This window comes from Felis catus, chromosome B3 (genome assembly GCF_018350175.1).
Source record: "Felis catus isolate Fca126 chromosome B3, F.catus_Fca126_mat1.0, whole genome shotgun sequence".
NCBI classification, from domain to species: domain Eukaryota; kingdom Metazoa; phylum Chordata; class Mammalia; order Carnivora; family Felidae; genus Felis; species Felis catus.
Genome location: NC_058373.1, coordinates 90,114,285 through 90,139,197, shown reverse-complemented (window position 1 = coordinate 90,139,197; position 24,913 = coordinate 90,114,285). Strand labels below are relative to the sequence as shown.

The following is a 24,913-nucleotide window of genomic DNA, read 5'->3' as shown; positions in this document are numbered from 1 at the left end:
TTTCTGTCAACCTCTGGCCTATTTACATTAAGGGATCAAAGTGAGTCCTCTCCAAACAGGAAGAAGTATAAACACCTACCTGAACTCTGGTCATTCTTCTTACCATTATTCAAACTAATAATGAAATCCTAGTTTTTCTCTCCATAGCACAGTGGTTTGACTATACTCCTGAATCTAACAAACTATGAGTAACATTTTTTTAAATAGAAAGATCTTATAATTTTGCCAAATTACTCAATATCCATTAACCTCAGCTCTCTCATCTGTTAGAAGAAAATGATAATGTTACCCTAGCTCTCATGTTTCTAAGAAAATAAAATTAAACTGTGGGTAAACAATTTCCACAGTTCATGCAGACCATAGCCAATAAAAGCTATCTCTTTATAAAGTAAGAGGAAGAGGACAAATAAGAACAATAGTAACGACTGCCTTCTGATTCACATGGCATCCCTTCTGTTGTTGTCAAGGCACAACTTCATAACGTATGTGGAACCATCATGACTCCCAAATACAAAGCACAGAAGACTCCTAAACACAAAGTACTCCCAATATAAGTTATGGGGTGATTGTGCTGTGGCAACTTGGTTAAGCTGGGAACTATGCTTCACAGAATTTCCTTCTCTGAATTGCCCAGGTGAGAGTCAACCAAAAGTTGAAATTCTGCAAGATTTAGAAAGCAGAAGTGAAGCATCTATCTAACTTCCTGACAGTCTTTTTGCAGACAAACATGGTTGCATAGTCATTATTTGGTATTTAGCATAGAAGACAGTTAAAGAGTTTAATGCTATCTGGCATAAAAATTATGCTAGTACTAGAAATATAAACATGGGTGTTAAGAATGATGTGTTAAAGGGCACCTGGCTGGTTCAGTGGGAAGAGCATGCGACTCTTCATCTTGGGATCAGAAGTTCAAGTCCCACGTTGGGTGCAGAGATTACATACATACATACATACATACATACATACATACATACATACATAAAATAAACAAAGTAACTAAGAAAAAAAAAAAGAATGATGAGAATGGCATGCTAAACTACCTCTCAGTAAGAACCTAAAAACTTTTTATTAAAATGAATGATGTGACAATTTAAAATGCTGTCCTACCCTTCTCACATCCCAGCTCTGTGATCCACTTACTAAGTCTTTTTACTAAATCTTTTTACTAAGTCCTTTTACTAAGTCTTTTTTTGGGGGGGAATGTGCTTCAAATTTGAAGATTCCTAAATGTTTAACTTTTGGATAAATTAGATCACTGTATTGGCAAATTAGTAAAAACCTACAGCCTCAGAACTCAAATAAACATACAAGTTATGGGGCGCCTGGGTGGCGCAGTCGGTTAAGCGTCCGACTTCAGCCAGGTCACGATCTCACGGTCCGGGAGTTCGAGCCCCGCGTCGGGCTCTGGGCTGATGGCTCAGAGCCTGGAGCCTGTTTCCGATTCTGTGTCTCCCTCTCTCTCTGCCCCTCCCCCGTTCATGCTCTGTCTCTCTCTGTCTCAAAAATAAAATAAAACGTTGAAAAAAAATTTTAAAAAAAAAAGATACAAGTTATTTGGTAGTAAGCAAATGATCCCAGAGTATCTTCTGAAGTCTCTAATCAGACAATAACATACTTAAGGACTCCCAGGGTTTGTGTTAATTCAAACAAAATATAAAAACAAAAATCCTCCATTGACCTAATCACCTTCCTAACTCCTGCCTTGCTTACATAACAAATCTTATCTACACTTTATCTACACTTCCTCTCCCCTGTATACTGGTTAAAGTTTTTCAGTTCTGTTCCTACCACATACTGAAATACATTTCTCTAGTTCACTGGTTCTCAAACCCCAGTCTGCAAAATAATCTCCCAGATATTTTTTTAGTCAAGATCCTTAAGCCATATACCCCAGAGATTCTAATTTAATAGTCCCAATTTGGAAGGCAGGGGCGTGAATATTTATCAGCATTCCTAACCTATTCTTAACCACCCACATCAGAATCATGTCATGAAGAGCTAACAACCTTATCTGTTGGAGACTCTTCAGCTGTTATTCACATTTGACCTTTTTGCAATATTTGATACCATTTATGATATCTCCTTGAAATTTCATCTTCCCAGATGCTCAAGGCCCAGGTCCTAGAAAATTGCTGGCTCTCCCACAAATAATTTATTAGTGAGTTCATAAAAATGAGCTATAGACAGTAGCATCCGCCCTAAGTATTTATTCACTATTTGATATAAAGCTTCAAGTGGCCTGAGGCCCTCCCAAATCAATGTCTCTCATGGGATTCTCTTTCCAATTTCTTACAGCCTTAGTCTGCTGTTAAATATACATAATGACAAGCATTTCCCGAATGTTTACGATGGGTGCTAAGCACATATATTATATCCTGTAACAATCCTATGTGTCATGCTTTCCCTCATCACAAATTTTTGTTGTTTATGGTTCCCCCACCCAAGCTACATGCACTGCCTGAGAGCCCTAGGTCACAGTCTACTCACCCCATCAAGGTCACTTTCTCTGGGTATTTTTCCTGATGGCCTTACTGACACTCCTTTCCCTGTGCTCCATGTCATCTAACATGCTGTAAATAATTCATTTGCCTAATTGTCACCACCACCTCTAACCAGTGGATTTCTTGAAGGGTAAAGACTAAATCTATTAGCCCAGGGCCTGCTGTGGAGCCTAGTTGAATGATTTTCCTTAACTAATTAAGGCTTGTTATCATGTTTTATTTATTTAACTCTTCAACCCTTTTAGCAGGATATTATACAATATTTCACATAATGTGGTCCTTGGACCACTTATACTCAAATCTCCCTAGATAATGGTTAAAAAGATAGTTTCCTGGAACACCTGGGTGGCTCAGTTGGTTAAGCCTCCAACTCTTGGTTTAAGCTCAGGTCATGATCTCACTGTTCATGAGTTTGAACCCCACATCGGGCTTTTATGCTGACAGTATGGAGCCTGTTTGGGATTATCTCTCTCCCTCTCTCTCTGCCCGCCCCACCCCCACCCTGCTCATGCTCTCTCTCTCAAAATAAATAAATAAACATTTACCAAAAAAAAAAAAAAAAAGTTTCCTATGCTCCCTACTTACTATATAACAAGATTTCCAAGGTTGAGTCCAGGAATATTCATCTTGATAGGTACCTCAGGTTATTCTCATAAATAGTAAAAATTTTAAAATATTGCTTTAGGAGCTCCTGAGTTTGTGAGTTCAATCCTCAAATTGGGCTATCTGCTGGCAGCATGGAGCCTGTTTAGGATTCTCTCCTCCCTCTCTCCCATTCGTGCATACATGTGCTCACTCTCTCGTTCTCTCTCTCTCTCTCTCAATAAATAAACTTTAAAAATAAATAAATAAAATAAAATATTGGTTCAGTGGGAAGAAGTTCCTACTCAGATTGAAGAGACCTGTCTTCTACTAGTGACGATACCAATAACTAGCTTATGTTTAATTTAGAAAACCTTTAAAAAGACTAGATATTTTTTTTTTAATTTAGAAGCAGGGGATTAGAATAAATTATCTACAATATGTATCTTCTATCTCTAAAACATTCTCTTAGTTTTAATAATTTGAAGAACCAGTGATATACTTGCAAGTTAAATTTCCTCTAAGCCATCTGAAACTGGGGTCTGTCTTTTGTACGTCATAGAAATAAATCTCAAGTCATATAAGAATGCAAGAGATTTAAGTGTAATGAATCCAAAGTTGGGGCTAGAGTTATTCTTACTGTTGCAAATAGGTAGAAAAAAGTAAAGGACTTGGCCAAAGTATCCTAACTTCTTTAATTTCTTACCCTAAGTAGTTCATAGGGAGAAATATTACCATTTTTTATTAAAGAGTATAATCCTTGGACCACATGAACCAGAATCACTTAGGTTTCTGCTTAATACTATAGTTTCCCAGGTAGCACCCACTACCTACTGAATCAGAATGTTTGACCAACAGTAAGTATCTCTACAAGCACTCCAGGTGACTTACCTACCATCGGAGTACCACTGATCCACATAATCTAAGTAGTTACATTAAGGTAAACATGACAAATGAATTGCTCCAATCTCTAGAACAAAAGGATAAATAAATCCTCTAATGTCTTATGCAAGCCAGTCTTCTGAACATGCACAGAAAATCCTTGCACAGTCATGTGGACTAAAACAGCATGTTTTCTGACTTTAGGAGTGGGAGAATCAAGGCTGTGGGCCAGGATACAATTATAATCCAGTATATAAGTAGTGCCTTGCAAATGTTCAAAAATTTCGATCCAGCATAGTTCTGGGTAGAAAGAAAGGCAATGAACAGGATCTGAGAGATGACCAAAGAGTAGAAAGAGGCTCTGGGGGCTAAGACAAACAACAACAACAATAAAAACAGTATACATAGAGGCAGGAGAAAAGAACAATTAAGGAAGAGAATTATGAATTAATAAGTAAATGCAAAAAAATAATAAAATAAAAAAGTAAGTAAGTGCAACCAGTTTTGCTTAATTAGATAAACTGGTGTTAACCCTAAAATCCGTGATTACAGGGGCACCTGGGTGGCTCAGTCAGTTGAGCATCAACTTCCTCTCAGGTCATGATCTTGTGGTTTGTGAGTTCAAGCCCTGTGTCAGGCTCTGGGCTGACAGCTCAGAGCCTGGAGCCTACTTCAGATTCTGTGTCTCCCTCTCTCTCTGCCCCTCCTCTGCTTGCTTGCGCGCGCTCTCTCTCTCTCTCTCTCTCTCTCAAAAATAAACATTAAAAAAATAAAAATCTGTGATTAGAAAACATCTGATGGGTTGAACAAAAACTACATGTATTAAAATGTAGTGACCATTGATATATCATATCCAAGGGCATAGGTAATACTAAACTAATAGTAAATAAAGATTGTCCTTCTTTCTAAACTGAAAAATAAACAGTGAGAAAATTTTCAAGGCATTAAAGTATTTGGGAAACTTATGCTAAAAATTTGAAAAAGGTAGGGGCGCAGGTGGCTCAGTCTGTTAAGCAATCAGCACTTGATTTTGGCTCAGGTCATGATCTCACAGGTTCAAGATCCACCCAGCATTGGGCTTTGCATTGTCAGCATGGAGCCTGCTTGGAATCCCCTCTCTCCCTCTCTCTCTCCCCTTCCCATCCACCACTCGTGTGTACATGCTCTCTCTCTCAAAACTAATAAATAAACATTAAAAATTTTTTGAAAAAGGTACATGTAATTCAATCTTTTAATAGGATAAATATCTGTCATTGGCTACATATGCAAAATTTTTATGAAGTTCATTATAAATTATTTACATTTACATGAGAAAATTTTGATATATTAGAAATGAATTCCATGGCACACATTGAACGAAAAAAAAATGGTTTGAAAGATACAAGATTTTAGAGGTTACTTTCAGAGAGTAAAAAGTGAATAACTAAAGCATCAATGAATTATTATTCACCACTTTTCCTGAACAAAGTTGTATGTATTAATTAAGTCGTGATTAAAGGAAGATGGTCTAAGTGCCAATCACACACTTACCACAAGTATATCAAGTAAAATTATAGGTTCTTCTTTCCCCTTCATAATTCTATGAATAAAAATGCCTGTCTTTTCCTTGGAAAATCAGTCTGGTATTTTCTCAAGGTCAAACATCTCTGACAAATGTGTTTTCAATATCTTATTCAAATGTAAAATACTAACAGCTATTGTCTGCATTGGGTCTAAAATGATTTATAGATTCCTGTAACATAACTTAACTCTTTAAGCACAGGACCCCCAAAAAATAATGATTGTTTTTTAGGTGTAAGATTTAAGAAAATCTCTTGTTCCTTTAATTAATGGTAAAGAAGTATTAAATTGTTGATTATTTAGTACTTTGTAAATTATTAGACTACAGATGAATGTAATAATTCAGGCCTGAGTGCACCTAGCACAGTTGGCCGCCCTGTCTTCCGGGGCCAGAGAGAATGCCCACACTGCCCGAGGGAGCAGCTCCAGCTAGAGGCCAGCATGGAGAAAATCAAGGTCTTGCAGGTGGCTATCGAGCTTCAACAGCACAGCATTCTGCATGCTCGCAAGGGTGCCTTGCTGGTAGGTGCTCCAGCTGGAAGGAACCCCTTCTGGAGTCCAGATCCTATGCTTTATTCTAAAGACTGTAGGGAAGAAGTTCACTGAGGAATACTTGTAAGTGCAAAGCAATGAATGACTGCCTCCAAGTCTCAAGAAAACACTTTTCTCCAGCCAAATGACTTTTAGATATTTCAATCCTTTCCTGTCACCTGATCCTAGAGCCAAAGTTCTACTGTTTCTCCTCTGATAAGGAGACTAAATAATAATGGCCTGATTCTGTTGGTGAAGTGCTTTTATATTTAAGACCAAAAAAAGTTACTGATGTGGGAAACTAAGGCAAGTGAAAAAGTAAATTTCCTTACTGTCTACAGCCCATGGACAAGTCCTTGAAACAGGCAGTGACAATCCTCTAGGAACTCAGTTGCAGGGATGATGACACTTTGCTAAGGGCAGAAGGCAACCTTAGCTTGACATAAGCCAGACCTCCAGGACCCAGTAAGTCTTCTTTAACATATAAAAATCCCTTTGGAAACTTCCTGATTCTCCAACCCACTTCCCTGCCCCAGATATATGTTAGCAATAATCTTCCAAATTTATGGCCCACTGAAATACATCTGAAGGGTCTCATGACTAATATTTTACTAGACAATAGTAAATAACCTTGTTTTAACAATAGCTAGCCCCCTCAAGGTCCTGGAAACCGTGCTTCCAAAATTCCTTAGAGGCTTAACACTGTCCATGACCCCCTCCCAACTTGAAGGTATATAATCAGTCACCAATCAACCCTGGGCAGCTCTTTCTGCCATGGGTCCTGTCCCTGTGCTTTAATAAAACCACCTTTTTGCCCCAAAGACGGCTCAAGAATTCTTCCTTGAGCTCCAATGTTTTCTACATCACCACCACCAAATATATACTAAAATATGCCTCTTTCATAAATGAATTACTAGTGTTTCTATACTTGGAATATTATGTTTGCTTTATTTATTGAATGTTTACATTTTGAGAAAGAAAACATTTGTGTTTGTTAAAAAAGTGCACATTTGTAATTTGTTCCTAAGATCTTTATAGACCATAACAAAACCTGTTTTTTTCCTCATGAATTTACAGTTTCTAAATGAAGACAAGCAACTCTAAAGCAGGGGGAAGAACAGGCTTTATTAATCAGATGATGTCTTGATTTTTCTAAATGAGAAGATTGTTTTATTTGTAACACTAAACATGGGAGCTGTATTTTTAGCAAACTTATTTGGAAAGATTCACATTGTGTTGTGTATTAGATTGCCCCATCCTGTCTGTGTATGATGCAAGTTAGATCTTTGTCTTAAGTTCCTCTACTTTATAGTTATGGTTACACTTAAAAACAAATAAAAATGCATTATTTCATGTCTTTAAAAAATTTTTAAATGTGATCTTCAGAACAGTGCAAATGATTAAAAACAAAATAATGTGAAAATACTACAACCTAAATGAATTTTTTTTCCATTTTTTAACGTTTATTTATTTTTTAGAGAGAGAAAGAGCATGAGCAGGGGAGGGGCAGAGAGAGAGGGAGACACAGAATCCAAAGTAGGCTCCAGGCTCTGAGGTGTCAGCACAAAGTCTGCTGTGGGGCTCAAACCCACAAACTGTGAGATCATGACCTGAGCTAAAGCTGGACACTTAACAGACTGAGCCACCCAGGTGCCCCTACTTTGATGATGTGCCTTTGATTTAATGTGGGATACTTTTAAAAGGATACTTTGTGTTTGTAACAATCTTTGATGACTTAGAAATAAAATTCCTGCTTAATTCATAAAAATTAATTAAGGCTTGAAAAAATGCAGATATAGGCTACAGGGTTTTTCTCAAATCTCATATTCAAAAGCCTCTTTCACTTAACCAAACAATTCCTATTCCTATTCTCTGTGTAAAAGAAAGCAAGAATATTCCTGATGACAAATATATTTAAGACTCATCAATTCCACAAGGTGTCTTTGACAAAGAAAAGGAAGGGGAAGGGGGGGGTTGGACTTATTAAATTATTTCATGCCTATTCCCCTTATAACTAAGCTTTCAAAATGACTATGTGTATATATATATATATATATATATATATATATATATGTACATACACACATACACACACACACACACACACACACACACACACACACACACATATATATATATATATGTGGCTTCATCATGTGATCACAATATTGCCTAACAAGTTATAAATACTTAAATATTTTAGGGATGTCTGGGTGGCTCAGTCAGTTAGGCATCTGACTTTGGGTCAGGTCATGATCTCGTGGTCCAGAGTTAGAGCCCCATGTTGGGAGGCTCTTCAGATTCTGTGTCTCCCTCTCTCTCTGCCTCTCCCCTACTCATGCTCTGTCTCTCCCTGTCTCTCAAAAATAAATAAATGTTAAAAAAATACTTAAATATTTTAAATGGCTTTAAATGTTCTTCCCATATTTTGAAGGTGCCCATAAATATCAAAGGGTTTTAAAACCCATTTGTATCTTAGTTACAAAGGAATTTTTCAAGTTACCTTATGAGCTTCCTACCAAATGCAGTAACTATTTTTATACAGTTATTTTATATTTAATTCTAAAATGCTACATTTCTGATATTCTCCTGAGATGGGTCAGACAGGAGAACTAATTCTGGTGACAAGCACAGTTTTCTACTTGCTCTTACATCATTTATGGTAAAAGTGAAATGCATATGCACATGCTGGCTGAACAGATTACATAAGGACCCCCAAACCTTTACTGAAAACAGGATTGTGAAGTTATTTTATCTGTCTTGTGTTTAAAACTTAATTAAAATATAACCTTGCTTCTTCTCCATAAAACTTTTATAAAGAAATGCAAAAGCTCAAATATCACCTTTTTTTTTTTTCTGCTGATTCGGACAATTCTGATACCTAAAGACCAATATTTCAAGGGCGACTGGGTGGCTCAGTCGGTTAAGCCGCCGACTTCGGCTCAGGTCATGATCTCGCAGTCCGTGAGTTCAAGCCCCACGTCGGGCTCTGTGCTGACAGCTCAGAGCCTGGAGCCTGTTTCAGATTCTGTGTCTCCCTCTCTCTGACCCTCCCCCGTTCATGCTCTGTCTCTCTCTGTCTCAAAAATAAATAAACGTTAAAAAAAATTAAAAAAAAAAAAGACCAATATTTCATAAGCAAACATAGGTCCGAAATGTAGATGGGAGATACAGAGGACCCACTGGAAAACAAGGTTCTATTCCTGTCTTTCCACTTAGTAAGCAAATGACCCTGTGATTTAGTTTCCCTTGGCCTCAATTCCCTTTTCTAATAATTAGGAATAATTATATCAGGCTAAGAAGCATAACTCCATGGGTGAGAGAATGAGGATTTTTAGTTTAAAATAAGTCTACGTGAAGAGATACCTGTGAGCCGCAAACTCCTATAAAATAATGAACAGTGGTGGTGCTATGTGTTCCTACCTGGTTTAAGAAAAACCTGCAGGGCTTTTTCCCCCCAACTTCAGTCTCAGTAAGAACCTAACAACTGAAATGAGGTGAACAAAAGCCACCCTCAGTCCCTTGGTGTTCCTTCCTTAATTTTTGCATAAGTGATCAAGGCATTCAAAGCCTAACAGTAGTGTTCCATAGTCGTACCCTGGCAGCATCTAATATGCACTAAGGTGTGGAGCCCTCTTAGGTTGAATGACTTAAACATATATTCAAAACTGTCTTCTGCCTCACTCCCTTCCTGGGTCCAATGTTCATCCTGAGTGAAAGATTTGGGTTCATTAAACCTTTTTAAAAGTGGTTCAATAGAGCTGCTCAGGTCTCAATAAATCCCAAACTGCGAAATATAAAAAACAAATCTCACCAATAAAAACATTCAAATATCACCAAACAAGAATAAAACTCAGTGTGAATGACTAATGCATTCAAATTCATTTCTTTCATGCCTTTAAGTGGCTAGGATTAGCATAAAGAGCCTTCTCAGAGTGTAGGCAACAATAAAAACTGCAATAACTCATACTTTGTAGTGACTTTCATTTTTGAATCTAGATATTCTTTAATTTTCATAATAGCCTTGGGAGGTAAATATCATTATCCTCATTTCATAGGAGATGAAATTGAGAGATTAGTAATTTGCCCATAGCTACACAGTAAGTGAACTATATGCTGATTTCAGTCCTAGTCATTGGCACTAAGATTACTGCGTTACTAAAATTTATATAGCTAGATGGTTAGCAGTTGACAGAAAAAGCATTAAGGTGTCAGCCAAGTTAAAATCCAGAAGTCAAAAACATGAAAACAAACATAAAGGCATAAAGAAAAGAGTGGAAAAAAGAGTGACACCCATGAAAAATAGTAAAAAGCCCACATATATTGATTGTTTATCACGTCCTAGGCCTTGTTTGAAAATGCTTTATATGAATTATCTATGCAATCTTTATCATAACCCTAAAATTAATGGCCAAAATTGTGAAGCCATCCTTGATTTCATTTATTCTCCCACATTCTACATCTGACCTAACAAATCCTGCAGTCTTCATCTTCAAAATATATCTAGAATCTGACCTCCTCCCACCATCTGCCACACCCTATCTGCAGGATAATATAGGATCATTGCAATAACTACTCTTTCTATTCCTAATCAAGTCTGTTTTCTAACCAATTAGCCAGAATAATCAATCTCTTTAAACCATATCTGATAGTGTCACCATTATTCTCTGGAAACTTTCTAATGGTTCCTCACACCCCAGGCAGAATACAGGTCTCTACAAATTTCTAAAAGGCCCTCCTGACATGGCTTCATCCTTGCCACTTAACTGTGCCTCCTACTGACCCAGGTCCACTACCATGGCCACCTGTTCTAGAACATTCCAGGTATCACTCACCCTTTTAAGGGATTGTGTGCTTGCAGTTTCTTGTCTGAAAAACTCTCCTAGTCATTAGCATGATTTAGTGCTCAACTTGCCTCAAGTCTCTGTTCTATTATCATTGAGCACTTCTCCAACCGGTCTGTATAAAATCGCAGGCTTCCCCAAAACCACCCACCCTTAGCCAGTTTCATTTTCCCTTGGAACCTATCAGCATATACACATATATATTGTTTGTCTGTTTGTTTTGGAGGGGACAGGAGTCTATCCCCCCATGACAATGAAGGCTTCTGAGATACATTTTGCCTGTCTTGTACACAGCTGAGTATCTGTCACATATTAAGTGTTCAATAAAAATACGTTGAACAAAAGAACGGAATCACAATTCAATGAGGTAAGTTCTATGTTACATCCCTTTTAGAGATGAAGAGGCAAAGGCGTACAGAGATAAAATAACTTAGTAAGTCACAAAGGTAGATCAGGCGCAGCTTGGAAAACAACAACAACAACTGTGTAATGTGGTGGTAGAGTGCACACTCCTAGCCACTGAACACACTGCTCTCTAGATAAATTCCAGTGACCTAAAAATACCTATGCTACTACAATAGCAGTACTGTAGGAATGCCCTGCCCTCACTTATTTTCTACTTGTTGTTATAAGGCTGCTTTTTTAAAAGACATCATTAAATCTAATGCCCAGACCTTGGTTTCTAAACACCGATCCTATTAAGAAGAACTAGAATTCCTGGAGACATAACTGATAACAAGACTGGTAGGAAGAGGACAAAGCAACCTTCTTGTGCCAGAAGTAAGGAAATACTGGAAAACTGAGAAGTTGTATCAAAAGGATATACATACTTCATAACTATCATGTACAGGGCATCATTCTGTGTGCTCTCCCCAAATCAACTCTGCATACGACATACATTTTACTGCGTGTGAGGCAGCAACTTATCTCGGATGTGGTAGACACCACCACAATGTCTTTGCCTAGTGGAATTATAGAAAAGGAAACTGAGATCACAGTAGGTATAAAGCATTGAATCCATGACTCTGCAGTGAAGTCACAGAAGGAAAGGGAAAAAGGCAGGAAGGAAGGAAAAGAGGGCTGGACAAAACAAGAGAGACAGGTAGTGTGTAGGGAAGGAGTGACACGGGAACAATCAAAATAGAAATAATCACTTTGCCATAAGCTTTTAACCCTTCAGTTTAGTCCATGTTCTTCAATAGGATTAAAGTTGTCAAGGAAAGCGATTTTTACATATTCCTAAAATATCATCTCTCTGATTACTTATCAATGACAAAAGGGGAAAAGGTAGTAGCTTTCCAATGGAGAAGTCAGACACCACTGTTAATTACATAGACATGTGACATCAGCAATAATGGGGGAAACTAGTATCACAGGCGTCTTAATGCAATACCCTATGACAAATGTTCAACTTGAATCTACTCATGAGGAAATGACCAGACAAATGAGAGCTCAGAAACATTCTGCAAAGGACTAGCTTGGACCCCTCAAAAATGTCAGTGCCATTAAAATATTATTTTTAAAGGCAGAGAAAGTCATCCCAATAACTAAGTGCAATGCATGATCTCTGTTTGCATCCCAGATTAGGTTAAAAGCTAGCTATAAATGACATGACTAGACAATCAGAGAACTTTGAATGCACGCTATATTTAGATAAGAGTATCACATTTGTGTTACATTTCTTGCATGGCAAACTGTATTATTTTTATACGGGAGAATGTCCTGGTTCTTAGAGGAGATTTACGCTCAAGTATATAGAGGTCTTGGGTCATGATAACTACAATAGCTCATCTAGTCAGCAAAACACTTGTATCTCTAGCTAGCTAGCTATCCATTTATCTGAGAAAGAAACAGGAAGAGGGAACAAATATGTGACAAAATATTACTCATCTCGAGGAAAATTTATTGGAAATGTATTTTTCAGCTTTACTGCTAATTTTTTTTTTTTCAAAAATAGTTGGAGAAAAGGCTCTATTCTGGGTTCCTGGACCCAACATGTGTGTGTGAAGGCTTCCTCACACCAACCAGCAATTCTCAAACAGCAGTGGGGTGTCCTACAATTCAATTCAATTCAGACACTACCCAGAGATAGATAGCATCAGTCCTATATACAGGACTATCCCCCACCCCCTCCTACTTTAGATGCTCAGGCACAAGCCCAGGTTGTTACCATAGCTTCTGACCGACCTGCTATAAATCAGAGGCTCCAAAACCTCCTCCTTGGATGCAATTAACCTGTTAGAGCAGCTCACAAAACTCAGAGAAACATTTTACTTACTAGAGTGCCAGTTTATGGTAAAGATATAACTCAGGAACCGCCAGGCTGAAGAGATGCATAGGGCAAGGGAGAGGGAAAGAGCTAGGAGCATCCATACCCTCTCCCGGAGGCCACTCCCCCAGCATGCACCAACCAGGAAACTCTGAACCCTGCCCTTTTGGGTTTTTAAGGAGCCTTCATTTCACAGTCACGATTGATTAAATCCTTAGCCTTGGGCAGTTGTTTCAGTTTCCAGGCCCTTGCCCCTCCCCAGAGCTCAGGGGTGGGACTTAGAGTTCCAACTCTCAATCAAAGTTGGTTCCCCTGGCAACCAGCTGCCATCCTCAGGTGGGGGGGGTCTAACAGTCACCTCATTAACATAACAAGAAACACCTTTGCTGCTTCTGTCTGGAAATTCCAAGAGTTTAGGAGCTCAGTGCCAAAACACAGGGGCAAAGACCAGATACATATATTTTTTTATGACAAATCACACTATCACAGTCTGCTTTCTAAAAACATTAGAGATTTTGAAACATTTAAAAAACTTTAAAAAGTAAAAAAGAAAAAAATTTGCTGTCCCAGGCCCATTTGTATTACTACTGAGTTTTTTGTACCCTGCAATTCTTCTGTAACAATTCAAATTCTGTAGCTTTTCTCCATTGTTTGCATTGATTTCTCAGATATTAGAAATTTAATATAAAGACATGTCAATAACAATGGTTAAATTTGAAGATTACACAATAACTGAAAGTAGAATTTGTGTCAAATTCACTTTTTTTCTACCACTGGGATTCTCCTAAATATTTCAAGTTTGTAAATGGGGTCATGGGTTAAATTCTAGGAGATTACTTCCATAGAACACTAGCATTAGCTCCCAGAGCACATCATACCCACTATTCACTTTAATCTCTGACCCAAATTTAAAGGGTTAGATTTTCTATGTGCTGGATGAAAATATCTATTTAAGCACAGCATTTCCTCAAAGGTACTAAAGTTAATAATAGTAACAGTTCACTTTCAGTCATATTGTCCTCTAAGTCAGCTTTTTATGAGGCTAGTTATCTCTCAAAAATGCAAGTGTGTTTGTTTCTGTTCCTGTGGCAGAGACAACTAGCTACTAAACTAGTAAATGTCTCCCTCTTTTGCAGAGTACTGGGAAGCAGTTTCTCTGTCAAGGACTGTGTTTCCCAAATGCCTCTGTTCCACCCTGCCTGTGCATCTCCGCAGGCCCATGTGACTGCTCTCTATGGAATGTGAGCAATCTCTTTTAGGTTGAAATTATTAAGTATCAGATACACAATCTTCCTCAAATCGGCTCAGTTCTTTGGGCAGCTGAATGCTGTCGATGCAGCAGGGGAATGTGAGGAGACCCTAGAGAAAACAGAGCAATGGGAAGAAAGGAAAGGATATGTGGGTTCACACTGAGAGGAAAGCCACCCAATCAACCTCCATTTGCTTCAAGGGAGCAAGAAATAAATTTTTGTTAAGTCAAGCCTTTGAGATTTACGTTTACTACCGTATGTATTGTTAAACCTACTATTACATCTGTCAGAAATCAGCTGGCAGCAAACTTCCCTAAGAAGAACCACCTACACGAGCTTACATCCCCCTGTTGAAGTTGTTCCCTAAACCCAAGTCTTCCCTGTTCAAAATATTCATCATATTTAATTAATATGTTTTGTTAGCATCTACCTCTGTAGCAGACAGAATGCTTTATGCAGTCAAGGATCCTGCCTGTTCATTCCTTACCTGTATTCCCAACACCTAGCCTACTGGCTGACACACACATAGGCTTTACCATAAATATCTCAGAAATTAATGAGTGACTTGTTTCAAGTAACATTTGTGTCTAATTGAGAATAGAAAGGTGAATAGGAGAAAAGAATCGATAGTATGTTGGTGAGGGCAGTTTCTGATTCTGGGAAAACAGTGTCATGATCAAGAGTCACTTTATAGCATTTCTAAGCTACTCAGCAATATTTCAGAGACATATGCTTACCTGAGTACATGCGCACATGTGCATACACACACACACACACACACACACACACACACACACACACTACAAATCCACTCAAGATTATCTCTCTCCAATTATCCAGTGAATGAGGCTCACCTTTTATAAGTAACATCCATAGGGCAGCCTGGGTGGCTCAGTCGGTTAAGCGTCCGACTTCGGCTCAGGTCATGATCTCACGGTTTGTGAGTTCAAGCCCTGTGTTGGGCTCAGTGCTGACAGCTCAGGGCCTAGAGCCTGTTTCTGATTCTGTGTCTCCCTCCCCTGCTCACACTCTGTCTCCCTCTCAAAATAAATAAAGATTAAAAAAAATTTGTAAGTAACATCCATTATCTCTCATAAATGACTTTATTTCTAAAAAAAAATCATGAGAGAAAATTTGATGATCCTAGTTAATACTTCTTAACTTCCCAACCAATGTAATATTAGATCGGCTGCCCAACCTCAGGTGAATCATCTACATTGGGGAGGGGTGGTTTTAGGAAAGGAAAGAATTCACTCTGGTAGTTTAAGCAAAGGACATTTATCATAGGATATACAATGGTTTAAAAAAATCACTGAGATGGGGCACCTGGATGGCTCCATCGGTTAAGTGCCAACTTCAGCTCAGGTCATGATCTCACTGTTCATGATTCTAGCCCAGGGTCAGGTTCTATGCTGACAGCTCAGAGCCTGGAGGCTGCTTCAGATTCTCTCTCTCTCTCTCTCTCTCTCTCTCTCTCTGCCCCTCCCCTGCGCACTCTCTCTCTCTCTCTCTCAAAAATAAAATAAACATTAAAAAATATTTTTTAAATCACTAAGAGAGGGGCACCTGGCTGATTCAGTCAGTAGAGCATGCAACTCTTGATTTCAGGGTTGTAAATTCAAGCCCCACATTGGGTATAGAGATGACTTTTTAAAAATCCACTGACAAGGCCCAAGAGGCAGATTCCAGGCTATGCTTCCAAAAATAATGCAAAGGAGCTGCTACTATTTCCACTAAAACCAGGTGTTGGGGCTGGGAACTTCCAACTGCACAAGCATTTTGCCCCTTGCCATCTGTACCAGCAGAATGACGATGGCCTTCTTCCTGTGCCCCCCTCCCCTTAACTCAGTTCCAAATTCAATTCATACTCAAATCCATTTGATTGACAAAATCTAAAACACATACAGAAACTCTGTTGAAATTTGGCTGGGTACTATAGCCTTTAGTCTTCCAGCCTTTGTCGTACAGGAAGGCCCATTAGATGGTGGTTGGCATTGACACTGATTTCAGCAATTCAGGAGATGACAGATACCTTCCTGACTTATGTTCTACAATGACTTAAAAATACCTCCAGCCACAGGAAAATCCAGAGCCCTCCTCCACCCAGAGTCCAGCCCTTCTTCAATCACCTCCTTTTTCATGCATTCATTCTCCCAAGACTACAAACAACTTCCTTGAATGGTCACTGCAAGTTTTTCCTTCCTTGACAAAATTTCATCAGTCCCTGGTGGTAGGTTCCCTGATATTTTAAATAACATCCAGACCTAAGGACCAGAGATATTGCTATGATACCTTACAACTATTCCTCACTCATCCATCATTAAAACACCAATTGTTGTTATTATTGTATTTAAAACAATATAATTCAATTATTGTATTGTATTCCCTCACAAGACTTACTATTATTCCCTTTAAAACCTGCTCTCTGATTCTCTAATTCTTCTCTGAAATTCACTTCAACTTATTACTCTGATACTTGGCTCTTCTTGAAGACATGCTTCTCCTTCCCCTGCTCAAGAAGAGGCTTTTTCCCCCTCTGATACACAGAAGTAGAGGAAGTAAATAAGGAGAGTAAGAAAAGCATGGAGGTAGAGTAAGTGTCCTCTTTGCTCTTCCCTGGTTTTTAACAGTTTCCTCCCTCTTTCAAAACCCCAACTCCTTTGAAATGCATGTCATCAGACTTTTCCACTCCATATCCTTCCCCGTTGTTCTCACCAGCTGACATTCTTTGTTTTGTATCATATTCCTCATTCAATCATGATTTTTGGTTCCTGGTTTACTGTATCCTCATCTACAAATGACACCCTCATCATTCTTAGCTACATTTAAAGTCAGAAATATGATCCATCTAACACCATGGCCTTTTATTTCCTTGTATCTTTGGCTCAGTGATATTTTCTTCCATCATACCTCAGTCACTCAAGCATATGGTTGTACAACAGACTTCTCATAACTGAGAATAGCACCTCCTATCTGACTATCACATCCAATCCTTCCCAGTTACTCTTATTCTAAAATAATCACTTCAACAGCTTTCTGATCTTATGGAGGCCTCTTCTCTACCATATCAGATTTTCATTATTCATCACCTTCTTCACATTTTCAACATCCTTCTTGCTCAGACAACATTCATTTCATTTTCTCCCATTCTGTAGGTTGCACAGAGAAGGAAACCATCAACAAATGAAAAGGCAACCTACAGAATGGGAGAAAATATTTTCAAGTTACACATCTGATAAGGAATTAATATCTAAATATGAAATGAACTAACACAAATCAATAGCAAAACCAAACAACATGATTTAAAAAATGGGCAGAGGATCTGAATAGACATTTTTCCAGAGAAACATACAGATGGCCAACAGGTATATGAAAAGGTGTTCAACATCACTAATCACCAGGGGAATGCAAATCAAAACCACAATGAGATATCATCTCACACCTGTCAGAGTGGCTAGTATCAAAAAGACAAGCAAGGGCACCTGGGTGGCTCAGTTGGTTGAGTGTCCAACTTCGGCTCAGACAATGATCTCACGGTTTGCAAGTTTGAGCCCTGCATCCGGCTCTGTGCTGACAGCTCAGAGCCTGGAGCCTCCTTCGGATTCTGTGTCTCCCTCTCTCTCTTCCCCTCCCCCGCTAGTGCTCTGTCTCTCAAAAATAAATAAAATGTTAAAATTTTTAAAAAAAAAACAAGCAATAACAAGTGTTGGCAAGGATGTAGAGAAAAGAGAACTCTTGTACACTTTTGGTGGAAATATAAATTGGTGCAGCCACTATGAGAAGCAGTATGAGATTAGTCAAAAAATTAAAAATAGGACTACTACCACATGATCCAGTAATCCTACTTCTGGATATTTATCAGAAGGACATAAAATCAGTATCTCATAAAGATTACCTGCACTCCCATTGCAGCATTATTTACAATACCTAAGACATGGAAGCAACATAAGTGTTCAAAATGATAAATGGATAAAGAAAGTAAAGAAAATGTTGTGTGTGTATGTGTGTGTGTGTGTATATATATATATATATATATATATATATATATATAGGATATTATTCAGCCATAAAAAAGGATAAAATCTTGCTATTGGCAAAAACACATAAACTTTGGTGATATTACACTAAGTGAATTAAGTCAGACAGAAACATGTAAATGCTGCATGATCTCATTGATATGTGGTATCTAAAATAAAAATTTTAAAAAGGGCAAAAAACTGACCTCATAGATATAGATAACAGATTGATGGTTACCTTAGCCAAGAGACTAGGAGGTAAATGAAATGAGTGAGGGGATCAAAAGGTACAAATTTCTAGTTGTAAAATGAATAAGTCATGGGAATATAATGTACAGAAGTATGACTATAGTTGAAAATACTGTATGGCACATTTGAAAGTAGTAGGAAAATGGATTGCAAAAGTTTTCATAATAAGAAAAAAAACTGTAACTGTTGACAGATGTTAACAAGACTTCTTGGGGTGATCATTTTGCAATACTTACAAATATTGAATTAGGTTGTACACCTATAATTAATATAATGTTATGTCAACTATACCTCAATTAGAAAAAAAAAAAACTCAGTGGTTGAACATTACTGTTTCACTCAGCATGACCTGTCAGCTGTATTTCCAAAATATATCCGAAATGTGGTGACTTCTCTCCATTTCCACTTCTCCAGCCCTTCTGGAGTCCATCTTTACCTCTTTCCAATACCAGTAGAGCAGCCATTCTATTGGTCTCCATACTCCTTGCCCAGCCTCCCTTCTGAGTAAGAGCGATCTTTCTTAAGTGTTTAGGGGGTCAGGTTACTCTCCTGCCTCAAATTTTCAATGGAATATACTTACACTTAAAACCTAAACTTTATAGTGAAACTCTCAAATCTCTCTGTAATCTGAAGGCGTCTCTCTCTCTCTCTCTCTCTCTCTCTCTCTCTCTGAACACAATCCCTCCCTCCACTTTCTTTTATCACACCATTTTAGACACAATCACCTTCTTCTGCCCTTTCAACACATGGAGATCATTCCATCCTAAGAATCTTTTTATAATGTTATATTTCTCTTTATATCATGGATATATCAAACTTTTGTCTCTCATCTACACTAAGAATATCTTTTACCAACTTATCATTTGCTTATTAACTGTGTTTTCATTTCTTTTTATCAAAAAGAAAAACATAATGTTTAAGAAATGAAATCTGAAATTCTTCATGATTCTTGCCTTAGAGCACTACAAAAGTACAATTTGTTCACCTCAGTTTATCCTAGTATTTGAATAGCTAAATATTTTACATTTGGGTCTTTATTTTGATCTCTGGTGATAAGTAAATATCTTACCTTAAGTGTTTTCCAAATTTAAAATGATCTCAACATTATCTGCGAAAGTCATCTGAGTAACACTGCATTAGTATAGCGTAACTCGAACACTCATTAAAAGTTTCCATTAAAGAAGCTCAAATTGACTGTGGTTGTGGAGGATTCTTGACAGTGTTGTGATAGCAAATAATCTGCACAATTTGCTCTCTTTCCATGAGCTGAGCACAGAATGTATTTGCTGTTTTCATGTCTAAATAAATAAGACAATACTTATAAATAGGCTTATCTCTCCAGCCACAAATTAATATATGCTTATTTTATATACAAAAGAGTACAAAGAAGAAAATGAAAATAATTTATAGGCCCAGCATCATTTTTGTGATTTTGGTGTATATATTTCCAGCAACTGCATATTAAAATCGTGTCTCTCTCCCTTTTCCTCTACCTGTCTCTTTTTTACCTAATCGGATTGTATCACACATGTAGCCTGTAGTATTTACCTAAGAGTATATTGTAGACATGTTAGTTTAAGTATTTGGTAGCCGCACCATATTTCAGTATATGTGTGTGTGTATGTGCATGTATTTGTATACACCAATGTACCTTAACTTAACCATGATTTTATAATTTAAGATGCTTTTCTTTTCTAGTTTTATAATATATTTTGGTATTCATATTTTTAAAATTATTTTTAACAGATATTTCTCAGTGTGGATTTTTTGAACTAAAAGTTTTGTTTACCTTCAAATTTTATACATACAATAAGGTGGCCCTTCAAAAGGACCTATCAATTTATCTTCCAACAAAGAGTTCATGTAAATTCCCATTTGCTCACAGACTTGCACATATTTGTGCACCGAGGCACATATTTGACGGCCAATGAATTTAGTTATATCTTCATTGTTATTGGCTTTGACCATTTTGCCTATTATAAATTGCCTAATCATTGCTGGTCCTTTTTATATTGTCATGTTTTTATTTATATCATGGACATATTAAATCTTTGTCCTTCATATGCAATGCAAATATCTTTAACTAGTATATCATTGACTTATTAACTTTGTTTCTGTTTTTTAACAAAGGAAATAATGTTTACATACTGAAATCTGTTTTTCTTAATGATTCTTACTTTGGGGCGCCTGGGTGGCGCAGTCGGTTAAGCGTCCGACTTCAGCCAGGTCATGATCTCGCGGTCTGGGAGTTCGAGCCCCGCGTCAGGCTCTGGGCTGATGGCTCAGAGCCTGGAGCCTGTTTCTGATTCTGTGTCTCCCTCTCTCTCTCTGCCCCTCCCCCGTTCATGCTCTGTCTCTCTCTATCCCAAAAAAATAAAAAATAAAACGTTAAAAAAAAATTTAAAAAAAATGATTCTTACTTTAAGCACTACAAAAGTAAATTTTATTCACTTCTTTTTATTTTAGTACTTGAATAGCTAAATATTTAATACCTGAATGTTTATTTTGGCCTATGGTGATAAATAAATATCTTCTCTAAGTATTTTCCAAATTTAAAATTACCTCAACATTATTTACTAAAGAATCTGATTTTTTCTCAAGATTGTAAAAATTCTAGCCTCAAAAGTAAATTGCCATATTTACTTGGGCCTGCTTCCCTAATAACTTTTTAGTCCCAATGAATTCCTTGTCAATTTTTTCATCAATATTATTTTTTTAAGTTAGTTTACTTACTTTTGAGAGAGACACAGACAGTGTGAGCAGGGGAGGGGCAGAGAGGGAGGGAGAGAATTCCAAGCAGAGTCTGTGCCGGGGCTCAAACTCACGAAACTGCAAGATCATGACGTGAGCCGAAATCCAGAGTCAGATGCTTAACCAACTAAGCTACCCAGGTTCCCCTTTTTCATCAATATTTTAATTACATGTTAGAAACTGACATGTTAACAGAGCAAGTTTTATATTATTATTATTCTTTGCCATAATCTTCCTGATTTATTCTTTCAACGTACAGGTTTATTCTTCAAATGTAATTGGGAATTATTTGGTCATGTCCCAGAAAAAGATTTGTAGGGAGTGGGTGATACAGGGACTCTAATAAATGAATAAAATATTTTGGGAGAAATGATATCTTTAAAATATTGGGACATCTTACCCAAAAGAGTTGTTAATGCCATTTATTTGTACCTTAAGTTTCCCTCATGATATCTTACAGTTTTATTTACTTAAAGAATTCTATATATCTGGTTGCTATCATTCTTGGGTATACTATGCTTTTGTTACTATTTTGACAACAGAAGCATTTTATTATTGCTGATTTTCAAAAGTAACCTCCTCAATTGTACATATTTATATTCTGACCAGGCATATGAATCAATTCCTAGTATTTCTAATATATTTATTGATTTGGGGAGAATTCCAGATTGAAAAATTAATCTGAAATTAATAATAAACAGAACTCTTGATTTCCAACACTTATTTTTTTTTCTAGTATACTTCAATGAGAACAATGTAAAACAATAATGATAATTTCCATTCCAAAACCTTGCTAATTTTATTTTCTTTTGATTTTTTTAAGTAATCTCTATGCCCAGTGTGGGGCTCAAACTCAAGACCCTCAGATCAAAAGTCACATGCTGTACCAACTGAGCCAGCTAGGCATATTCCAGAACCTTGTTAAATAGTATTGGTGATAACAATAATCACTGCTATTGTTTGATTTCCAATAATGGATTTGATGGTTACCCACTAGACATGATGCTCACATAGCTTGGATATTAGCTTCAAAAGTGTATTCCTATTTTTAAAAAGTGTTAAAACAATATGAAAATATAGAGAAGGATACAGATGCAGGTAAGTTAAAACGGGTTTACATAGAGATAGATCTCAAACTACTAAGCTGAATAGTTCTCTTTGGCCATTATTCTTATTAGCTGTGATTGTATTCACTTCTATTTGCCTACGTAATCTTTACTCTTCATGAAATTCCCTGGGTTTGGATATTGCTCCTCCTGTTATTTAAAATTTGTCATTATTCTCCCTACCATGTAGGTCCATTCCTCTCAATTTGTTCCCAATTGATAGGCTTATCCATCTAATCACTTCAAAATTTCTCTAATTGACCCCAAATCTCTTGATCCAGCTTTGGCCTCTCTTTTTACTTTTATTTTATATTAAAGTATCCTGCTCTTATCCTACTTGCAACTGAAAAATCACCTTAAAATCAGCATGTCTAAACTGGCCTTCCCTCTTCTTGATGACCCAGATTCTCCAGCCTTTATTACCCTTGTTAAAGTCATAATTCTTCCATTAATGAATCAGACAAAAACCCCATAGTATCATTTCAACTAATCCTTTCCTCCTTTTCTCTTCCCCCTTCATTTGCCAGTGTCTGTGGATTGTGCTTCTTCATGGCCTCTTGGTCTTCTGCTCATACCTACTGCAGGTCTCCTGAGGAACCCAAATCCCATCTCTTGTGTATTGTCATCCACGTGAAATTGCTGGTCATAATACTTCTTGCCAAAATTCCTCCATAACATAAAATATTTATAGAGTAATGTTCAAATTCCTTTTTTCTGATATTTGATGACTGATATGCTTTTCCAGATAACCTGGGGCCACAGGACCATTATATGATCCATATTCTGGGTACCTAGCCAGGGATTGTTATGTGTCATCTTTTGGTCCTGTGATATGGTGAGTGGTGACCACTGAAAGCATTTTAGGATATGCAGAAACAAAATCTCTTCATGATGTCCAAATACATAAATTATAATAGCAGGATGAGAGGGGCTGTTGGTTGTAAAACCAACAAAGTATAAACTACAGGGGAACTTGATGGGACAGGGCTCAAAGAAGGTGGGAGCCAATTCCTGAAATAATCTTTGAGCTAATGTCCATGTGCCTATATGGATGTATAACAATAAAAGCATAATATGCACATCTACACTTCAAAACTCTTTCATCAAGCTCACCTTTCCAGTTATGTCTTCTACTTCTTCACAGACTCCTGGAAAACCAATGGAGTCCTAGAGTTCTCTGAATACTCTCAGCCCTTGTGTAAATTTACATTTGTTAATGGTGGTGACCACACAGGTTCTGCTTTGATCCAACTCTAAATCAATTAGACTTGAAGGCTCTTGGGAAACATCCTGTCAGTCACACTTGTCCACAAGAAGGTGGCTCCCAAACTTGTATTGAGGCCCACGGCCATTATCAAAGGTGCTTTGTGAGGAGAGATCCCCCAAATGGCAGGGAGCACAGTGTTGCACAGCATAGATACTCAATAAATATTCACTAAATTGAACTAAACTTTCTAACACAATTGAGGATATACTAACACTAAAAAAAAAAAAATTAGCCCCCATGTAAACTGATACTGTGAGCTCATCAGAGCATAATTAGTAGGCAGATTTCTCATATTATCTTACATAGCTAAGGAAAGAATTTTGGGGGTTAGTTACAGGGGGAAGTGAGCCTGGGAAATGGGATGGAAACAGGAAGTTTGTGTCCCTGAGACTTCTGCCTTGTCTAGGGAACACTATTTCTCCTTCCCCTTTGAATATCCTCACCAGGAAACTGAGGCAATACTTGCTCTAGTCTGGTAACAGACAAGATGTTCTCAGGGGCTTCAATTATTTTAATAGGAATAGAGGCAAATTTCTTAACTAAGACTTAAAAATATCAATTAAAGGGGAGCCTGGGTGGCGTAGTCGGTTAAGCACCTGACTTCAGCTCAGGTCATGATCTCGTGGTTCATGGGTTCGGGCCCCTCATCGGGTTCTGTACTGATGGTGTGCAGCCTGCTTGGGATTCTCTCTCTCTGCCTCTTCCCCACTTGTACTCTCTCTCTCAAAATAAATGAACTTTTAAAGAAATATATCAACTAAAACTAAGATATACATGATGAAAGAAACATGGCAATAGCATCCAATCATAGGGACAGAGAATAAAATCATTTCAGATTTTGAGTTGGCTGCAAACTTGATTTCAGTGATGCTGCTCAAACCGTCATGTGCAACTGCCTCAACATAACAAGAAAACTTAACCTGTTTAAAATGAAATGTGCAACTGCCATCATATGCAAAAGTGCCATCGGCAGCAGAAGCAGAGAACATAGGAAAGGGTGGTGATTATTCTGCTTGACTCTGCCTGTCCAATCTGCTACAAGTACTGCATTGAATATCTACAGAAATATTAATGCATACTCAATACCAAGAGAACAGTCCCAATG

General features: G+C 37.5%; 1 protein-coding gene across 6 annotated transcripts in view; it reads right to left on the bottom strand.

The window, feature by feature from the left end:
- LRFN5 (leucine rich repeat and fibronectin type III domain containing 5) overlaps nt 1-24,913 on the bottom strand; it is a 249,620-nt gene that overhangs the window by 185,773 nt on the left and 38,934 nt on the right. The window contains exon 1 of one of the 6 annotated variants that reach the window (XM_045059864.1): nt 13,179-13,672. The exons of the other annotated variants lie outside the window; for them this stretch is intronic. The gene's annotated coding sequence lies outside the window, so the exon portion shown is untranslated. Of the gene's footprint in view, nt 1-13,178; nt 13,673-24,913 lie in introns of those variants that run through there. 6 annotated transcript variants of the gene reach the window in all.